Here is an 8,270-nt window from a genome sequence, read left to right on the forward strand (position 1 = left end):
ACTTTTTAGCTCTGCGTTGTGAACCAATAGACGATGCATATTAAAATCGTATCGCAACCAAATTTTCCGTACTTTAGGACAGAAATAACAATAATAAAAGGAGGATTTAGATTTCTGATAGGCGAAGTTGTGTATTTTTAAGGTGTGCGCTTTTAGGCCGCTGCGAGTAGTAAAGGATTTTGTTTCTGAACACAACTCGCAATGGTACTTCACCATTTCGATGTTTTTAAAAATAAACTGACTTTTCTATAAAAAATGTATCTTATATAGTATTTGAGGGACAATTCTTACGTTATATATACTAACTTTATTTTAACGCTATTAAAAGATTTATATAAATATAAAAAGAGATAGACATACTGATATGTATTTCTGACTTTATTCTCAAGTATTACATAGTTTGAATAAGTATTTTGGTACATATAATGAAGACATATTGTTATCTCATTTACTCCACATGAATTGATAGAAATGTATAGTTTTTGACAAGTATAAAAGACCATGTAATTTCTGGTTAAAGAATTAGTATACAACAGTTAGGTACTAGTGCACGACGAATCCAATCTTACGCTGATCAAAAATGGTATGCATATAAATTAAAAGTAAATACTTTATCACCTAAATTTGTTGAATTTGATAGGACTTCTTTGAGACCTTAAATGACGTGAAGCCTGTGATTGGCTACACAAAAATTGAAAATCTATGTATTGGATTTGAGTATAAGATCACTGGATGTAAGCTGAAAAAGACACCATATGGAACTAAAATAGCTCTGTATTTAACTGAGAAGGACGATAAAGATGTTTGGATAATACTAAAAGTTATGTGAACAAATTTTCTACAAAGACACCATTTAGGAAATTAAATGAGAATGGAATAACTCATATGGTATATAAAGGAAAAGATCTGAACAGATATAGTTGTGCTCAAATTGAATTGTTATCAGTAAATAAGTAAAGTAAATAAGATTCTTCAATATAAAGAGCTGAGTTTTTAAATCCAACAACAGTCTTAAATCAGTCTCAAAAAGAAATAGTTTTCCTTAAAAATGTACGCTCAACAGATAGAACTATTCTTTATGCAATTTGAAGGCATGTTTTTCGAGCAACACCTACAAAGGATGGAGTTCCTAAAAGCTACTTTGGAGGATTTAGAGGAAAAAGAGTTGATCCATTCGAAGTTTGGATTCCATTATTAACTTTGTCCCTGGAGCGACGATGATGCCTCATCTGGACCAGACACGTGTCAGTGTCATATGCTGCCTGCACTGAAAGAGGAAGCCCTTAGTCTAATGATTAAATATTATAAGTTAAACAAACGTATTGCTCCAAAACCATAAATAAAACGAATTAATATGTTTTTATTTTTTAAAATGGTTCTTAAACATTTTTATTATTAATTTATCATTAAATGAATAGTCGTTTTTCTTGAATTTTCTTTAAAAAAAATTTAGTGTTTTCTTTTTACTTTTAAAAAGACCGAACAGCATACAATAATGTCCGCAAGTGTTAGAAAAGTATCCCTGCAGTTGTTGCTTATTAAAAAAAAATTTATAAGCGTTAGATTTTAAAAATTTTAAAAATTCTTTTTTCTGGGGATATTGACCATATGAATCGAAAAATTCTGGTGACCTACGACTATCAAAATAAAATGCAATCTAATGAGTTCCAGGTTGATCTGAAGTGTCGGTATTCGCAATTATTAGTGCGGGATACTTTAAAATAGATTTTGGTAACCTATCCGAAGGAAAAACTCCTTTAAAAATAGATTTTGTCTTTGAATGCTTAGAAAGAAAATGTTCAATTTGTAAAGTATTCATTTTAAAAGAGCGTACGAATATTTCTATGCTTATCAATATCAATCATTGAATCGTATTCACAGTATACCAAGCAAGTAACTGCTTCAGCAAGTGATTCCGAAAATCTTCCTTCGATTCTTATAGTACCTTGAGAGATTAAATTTGAACATATAGTTGAATTTGATTGATCAGCAGTTAAGTCAAAGGCTAATATAAAACTGTTTGAATCAAACATTTCCTTAGTAATTTGTAGTCCACGATCGTAATGTTTAATTCCACATGATCTAAAAAGCATATTATAACCTCTTGAGCTTTGAACCTTTTCAGCGTTCGAGTAATCGAACTCCAGAGCCTGCGAAGGAACTTGAACTCCATTAACCAATAGGTTAAAGCGTTGAATTTTAAAATGTTCAAATTGAAATGGGTCTAAGGCTCGGTTTCCTGAGTATGAGCAGTTTTTAACCATACAAAAGGCCAGAAAATTTGGTATTTGAGCAATAACTGCGTTGTCTATCGACAGTGTATTGTTGCCCGGATATATTGTAAATGATTTGACTTCAACCTCGTTAAATGGGTACAGAGCATTTTTTGTTTGTAAAAATGGTGATGAGCCAATAAAATGCTTGGGTTAACTGTTATGTGGTTCATGAAAAGTTGTGCTTCAAGTATCTTTAAATTTGATTCAGTACCAGTTTCCATTAAAAAAAACGCTGTTTTTTCAATATTGAAATTGATTCTTAAATCAACATTGTTAACAAGCAGTTTGGTTTGATTGAAAATATCTCCATGAACTTTTCCGAATAACTCAACCTTGTTACTATTTTGAAACATATTTTTAAGGGTTTCATTCGAGTCCGGATAAACATATTTCCCTGCTGTTATTCTTCCAAAATTGGGAAAATAACCTTGGGAGGCCAAGTGACTTTCAGAAGCGTCACTCCCATAGTTTAAAATTGTTTGCAAGTACGCTCTATAGTGATAATTATTATCACTTTGCGATACCAGTATATTATTTAAATAAACTGACGAACTTCTAAATATTGAATGTAGAATATTGTTTACAACACCAACAGCATTTCCTTCAATGCTGTTGTTATCATTTTTTTTAAGTTGCACAACAAGTCGTAAATAAACACTTGATAAATCTCGATACGTTTCACCATTTCCCAAGCAAACAAATTCGGTTGAAGAGGCACCGTCCAAAGAAGCAATTGGGTTGTATGAGACTTCTTCAGTTCTTAGAATAGAACTTTGCGTGGGGTGTGCCGCAAACAAATCTAATTCACTTTTCATACATTCGATATGCGTACTCATTTTGCTTTAGAAAAAATATCTTTAATATTTAATTTTCTTGTTGATTTTTTTTTTTATGTTGCGTTTGGGTATGTTTACGTTGTCGTTTAGATGTATAATGAAGTCGTTTTTTCCTATTACCTAGCCTTTTATTTCTTTTTCCACTTCCACTTTGAAAACGGGTAATTTTATCAATTGCTTTATTTGAAAGATTTTGTAAAGCAATTTTACTTTGATCTTGAATTATATTTCTTAAAGGCTTTCTCCCAAATTCATTGATTACAGCCTTACCAGTCTCAGCAGCCTGATTTTTTATAGCAGTTATGCCCAAAAGAAAAAGTGGTTTTATGTAATTAAAAAGACCGCTAAAAAAATGTCCGATTCCTCGTCCTTGTTGCACTATATGCGGAGATATGTAAAGACTTCCGATGTTGCTTAAGCCCCCACCACACTGATTTACATAATAATCCTGATAAGATTTCACCATGATGACTATTTTGGTTCTAAATAAATAATATTTGGGTATGCATTATTTATAGTCCTGACCTTCTCCTTCTTCTAAAGTGAAGAGTAACGAAGATCGGAACAGCTGAAGTTTCAAATGGTACCTTATATCCATTGGAATCAGTAATTAGTATTGAGATTTCATTTGGTGACCATATGTCCAAAGGGTAATATTCAATATTTTTAAATTGAATATTTTTTTCCTTTCCATTATAATGCATTACACGAAGACATCGCGGTCTTTTACTACCTACTGACCTTGGTTTTATTATGTCAGTGTAAATAAAAATCAATCCATTTTCAGGAATATTCGTTTGAACGGATACATTTTTATACCTAAATGTTTCAGCATTTACAAGACTAACAAACTCGGTTTCTTCAACGACATTTTTATCTTGGTTAGGTGTATATTTAATGTAATTATTCAAATATATGTCTGAAATACCGACTTCCCAATCATCGTTCATGTCTTCTGGAATGTTAACAATGTTTGTAAATGCACACTTTACGTTGTCAGGAAATACATTCATTGAGTCATTACTTAACAATGTGATAAAAATCTCATTTAAATAACCCATATTTGATTTTTATGGAAGTAAATGATACGAAATCCAATTTAATTTATTTTTACCAGTTTGTATTGGATTTTTTGTTCTAACCGATCGCATTAACCTTTCACGTCCTGTTACATTTTTAAAATTTTGATATGGTTAAGTTTCCGTTTTCAATTTTTGTAGTTTTGCTTTGAATTTGCGTTGTCGTTCATTAAGCTTCACTTTGAGCACTGGTTTCTCTAATCCTATTTTCTTTTTATCTGTTTCAGTATCTAAAAAAGAGGTATCACTCATTTTTCGTTTATCTGATACAACATTTTCTTTTTTACTTGAACTAAAATCCTCATTATCACTTTCAGGTGGTAAATCGGGAAACTCAAATTTTTCCGGACGTGAGTGATCGTACTTTGATGTTGATTTTGATGTGCTGGGTTTTATATCAATCCAATCAGTGGTTTGGGATTCAATTGTTCTGGTTGTAATAGGATTCGCTTTTTGTTCATTTTGAAAATTCCATGATTTATTACGTTTTTTATTTTGATAGTAACTTAATTCTTGACGAATTTTGATCCATTTATCGAAGTCACTTATTTTGTTATTATTTAATATTGGTAAAAATTTTATATTTATTAATTCATTTCCTCTATCATTGTTTATCAATTTCTGATAGCTGTTAGGATGCATTAAAATTACTTTGCTTAAATTATGTTTATTCTTAATCATTTTTTAATAGTTTTCCAAAAATTCCAGAAAGCAATGAAGTTATTAGAATCGGTAGAATTCCCCCTTTTTGAATAAGGACTTTTCTCTTAGAGTTTAATGTTTGGGCACGAAAGGTAGTGCAATGCATTTTTATACTTTTTTAGAGCATTAATATGGGGTTTAGTAACTTTATGGTTTCCCTGTAATGTGTTCAATGCAATCTCTACTATTGTTTTTACAAGGTCACTGTTACTATTGCTTACAATTACCCTACGTAGTCTATTGTCGGCCTTTTTGAGCGCATACAATAAATCAAGCGATTTAGGCTCTTTTTGTAAACCATTTTCATTTGAATAGCTCACAGAATATTCTGAATTAAAAATGTCAGATATAAATCTTAAGAGATCGTCAATGCCCTGAGTGAGATCAATAAGTAAATATCCGTGAGGTTGCTCCGTTACTTCTTTATATATTCTAAATAGCTCCGTGGGGTTTTCTGGGTAAATTTGTCTTGCTAAACATTGAAATTGAAGCTTATCACGAGGATTTTTGGTGTGCGAAGATTTTTGAAATATGTTCTGAGTTACCACTATTACTGATAAATTCCTATGGTGTGATCCTTTTGTAAACAGCTCACACACATTTTTATTAAAGGCTCCCATCATCAAGTCATCCAATATTAAAAGAATTGGTTCATTCGTTTCATTTTCAACTGTTTCAGGGACTCCTTTAAAATATTCAATCTTTTCGAAATTGGGCTTGGCACTCTCCTCTGCATAACACCAAATAATTCGATCTATTGGAATATTAAAAAGATCATTCTTTTTGGTGATTCGATTTTCTAAAAAGGTGGTTTTTCCTGATCCTGAGGGTCCACAAATAAGCATTGTAAAAGGATGTATAAATTGTGTTAACATTTTTTTATTAAAAAAATTAATTTTATTCGGAATGAGTTTTAATATATTATATTATTACTAATTGCTTATATAATGTTTTTAAGTTACACTAGGTTTAGCAGTTCTTTTCGAAATGAGTATTAGATCCGCAATAATTACAATAAATAATTAAGTTGCGTGTATCCATTTTTGCGGGGATCATTTCCAAAAAATCTGAAACAACCTGATAGGACCATGAATATATTTTTACTAAATTTTAAACACATGTGTTACCATTGCTATATATTTTATAATTGGTGTTTTCTAAGAATACTGTTGAACTAATAAGCTTTTTTATTAGTTGTTGCTAAATTAAAATACGAATTTCAGGTTGCTTTAGGCTTGTTAACAATTTATTAGCGAGAGAGAGTACAGCAGGCGAGACGAGAATGCGTTTTATGTCGAGATCAGAATTCGTACTGATTTACAAAGGGACAGCCAGCCGAAAGCTGGGCCGAAAAATGCAAGTACACAAAAGACGAGAGAGCTAGATAAAGAGAGCTACCTTTCGCGATGCCATTAATATAAGAGATCGAATTAAGAAGTTAGTTGGCTGCTGCGGCTGCGTGACCCGACATACTCCCCCCGTTGGAAGCCTGGGCTTCAACATTATCCTTAAGGGGTAGCAGACACAGCTTGTTTACTGCTCGCTTTGTCACTCCTGATGCTGTCTTCAGAACGGCAACTCGAGCAACCCCATCTCCACCGAAGAGAAGCCCGATCACTCTGGCGAGGGGCCACTTCATGGGAGGCAAGTTTTCGTCCTTAACCAAAACTAAGTCATCGACAACCAGGCAAGGTTTTGGGGTGCGCCACTTGGAGCGCTGTTGTAGCAGTGTTAGGTATTCTTCCTTCCATCGGGACCAAAAGATCTGCTGCAAGTAAGCCACGCGTTGCCATCCATCCAAGCGATTGAAGTTAAGACTGGTCACATCCGGCTCGACGAAAGAAGAAGGCGGACCACCATTCAAAAAATGTGCTGGGGTTAATACATCCAGATCAGCTGGGTTTTCTGAAATCGAGACTAATGGTCGAGAATTAACAACCGCCGAAATGTGACACACCAGGTTCCGCAACTCCTCAAAGGCTAAAACAGCAGTGCCAACAGCGCGGTAGAAATGATGCTTAGCGATCTTTACAGCCGCTTCCCAAAGACCGCCAAAGTGAGGCGACCTAGGAGGAATGAAACACCAATCAATAGCCTCAGCTAGGCAAAAGTCCAATGTAGCTCTCTGATGATCACTGCTGAGGAAAAGACGCCTTAGTTCGAGCAGCTCATTGCGAGCTCCAACAAAGTTGGTTGCATTATCAGACCAAATCTGCCGCGGCCTTCTTCTAGTGCATATAAATCGTTTGAGGCCATGTAGAAACGATACCGTAGAGAGATCCTTGACCAACTTTAGATGAATAGCCTTCGTGGCGAAGCAAATGAAGACACAAACGTAGCATTTTACTGGAGGCTTGCTTCGCACCTCTGACTTGTAGAGAAATGGCCCGCAAAAGTCAATGCCAGTGACTTCGAATGCATGAGATCCATCAAGTCGTTCCTTTGGAAGATCCGCCATTATATGCTCCACTACTCGAGGCTTCATTCGAAAGCATCTAATGCATTTGTTTACCGCCTTCATTACCGTCTTTCTCCCCCCAACAGGCCAATGTTGGGATCGAATTATGCCAAGTAATGCCCGTGGCCCAGTGTGCAGATTGCGTTCATGAAAGTGAGTAATAATGGCAATAGTGACCGAATGACTCCGTGGTAATATAATTGGATGACGCCCATTAAAATCCAGAGAAGAATTCTTCAGCCGGCCTTCCACTCTAAGAAGCCCAAATTGGTCAATGAAATGCGAGCGAGCTGGAGGAGTGCACCATTCCCTTTGACTGCAATGATTTGATGTCATCCCATAAATGTGAGCGCTGGACAAGACGAAGCAACAGCAACAGAACAACAACTCCATCCAAAACAGCCGACACATTGGAGCACCACTTTCTAAGCTTAAATTTTCCCTTGGCTAGAAGTTTTGATGCCTGATCCATAATGATGACTGCCTCTTCCTTGGACTTGGCTCCAGATATCAAATCATCCACATAAAAATCGCGACGAATGACCTCAGCCCCAAGCGGAAACGCTGTATGCTCGTCTGCTGCCAACTGATGCATAGCTCGCACAGCCAGAAATGATGCTGGCTTCGTGCCATAAGTAACGGTGTCTAGCTTAAACACCCGCAATTGATCCTGGGGGGAGTCCCTCCACAAAATGCATTGCAAATGGCTGTCCTCAGGCTGAACCCTAACACAACGGTACATTTTGCAAATGTCTCCTGTGATTGCTAATGGGTGTGAACGAAACCGTAGAAGAATCTGGAACAGCTTAGGCTGAATAACAGGGCCTGCCATAAGAACATCGTTGAGAGAATAGCCTGAGGAACTGGCCGCCGATCCATCAAAAACTACGCGAAGCTTTGTAGTGGAGCTATCTTTCTT

This window comes from Drosophila suzukii (genome assembly GCF_043229965.1).
Source record: "Drosophila suzukii chromosome 2 unlocalized genomic scaffold, CBGP_Dsuzu_IsoJpt1.0 scf_2c, whole genome shotgun sequence".
Taxonomy (NCBI): Eukaryota; Metazoa; Arthropoda; class Insecta; order Diptera; family Drosophilidae; genus Drosophila; species Drosophila suzukii.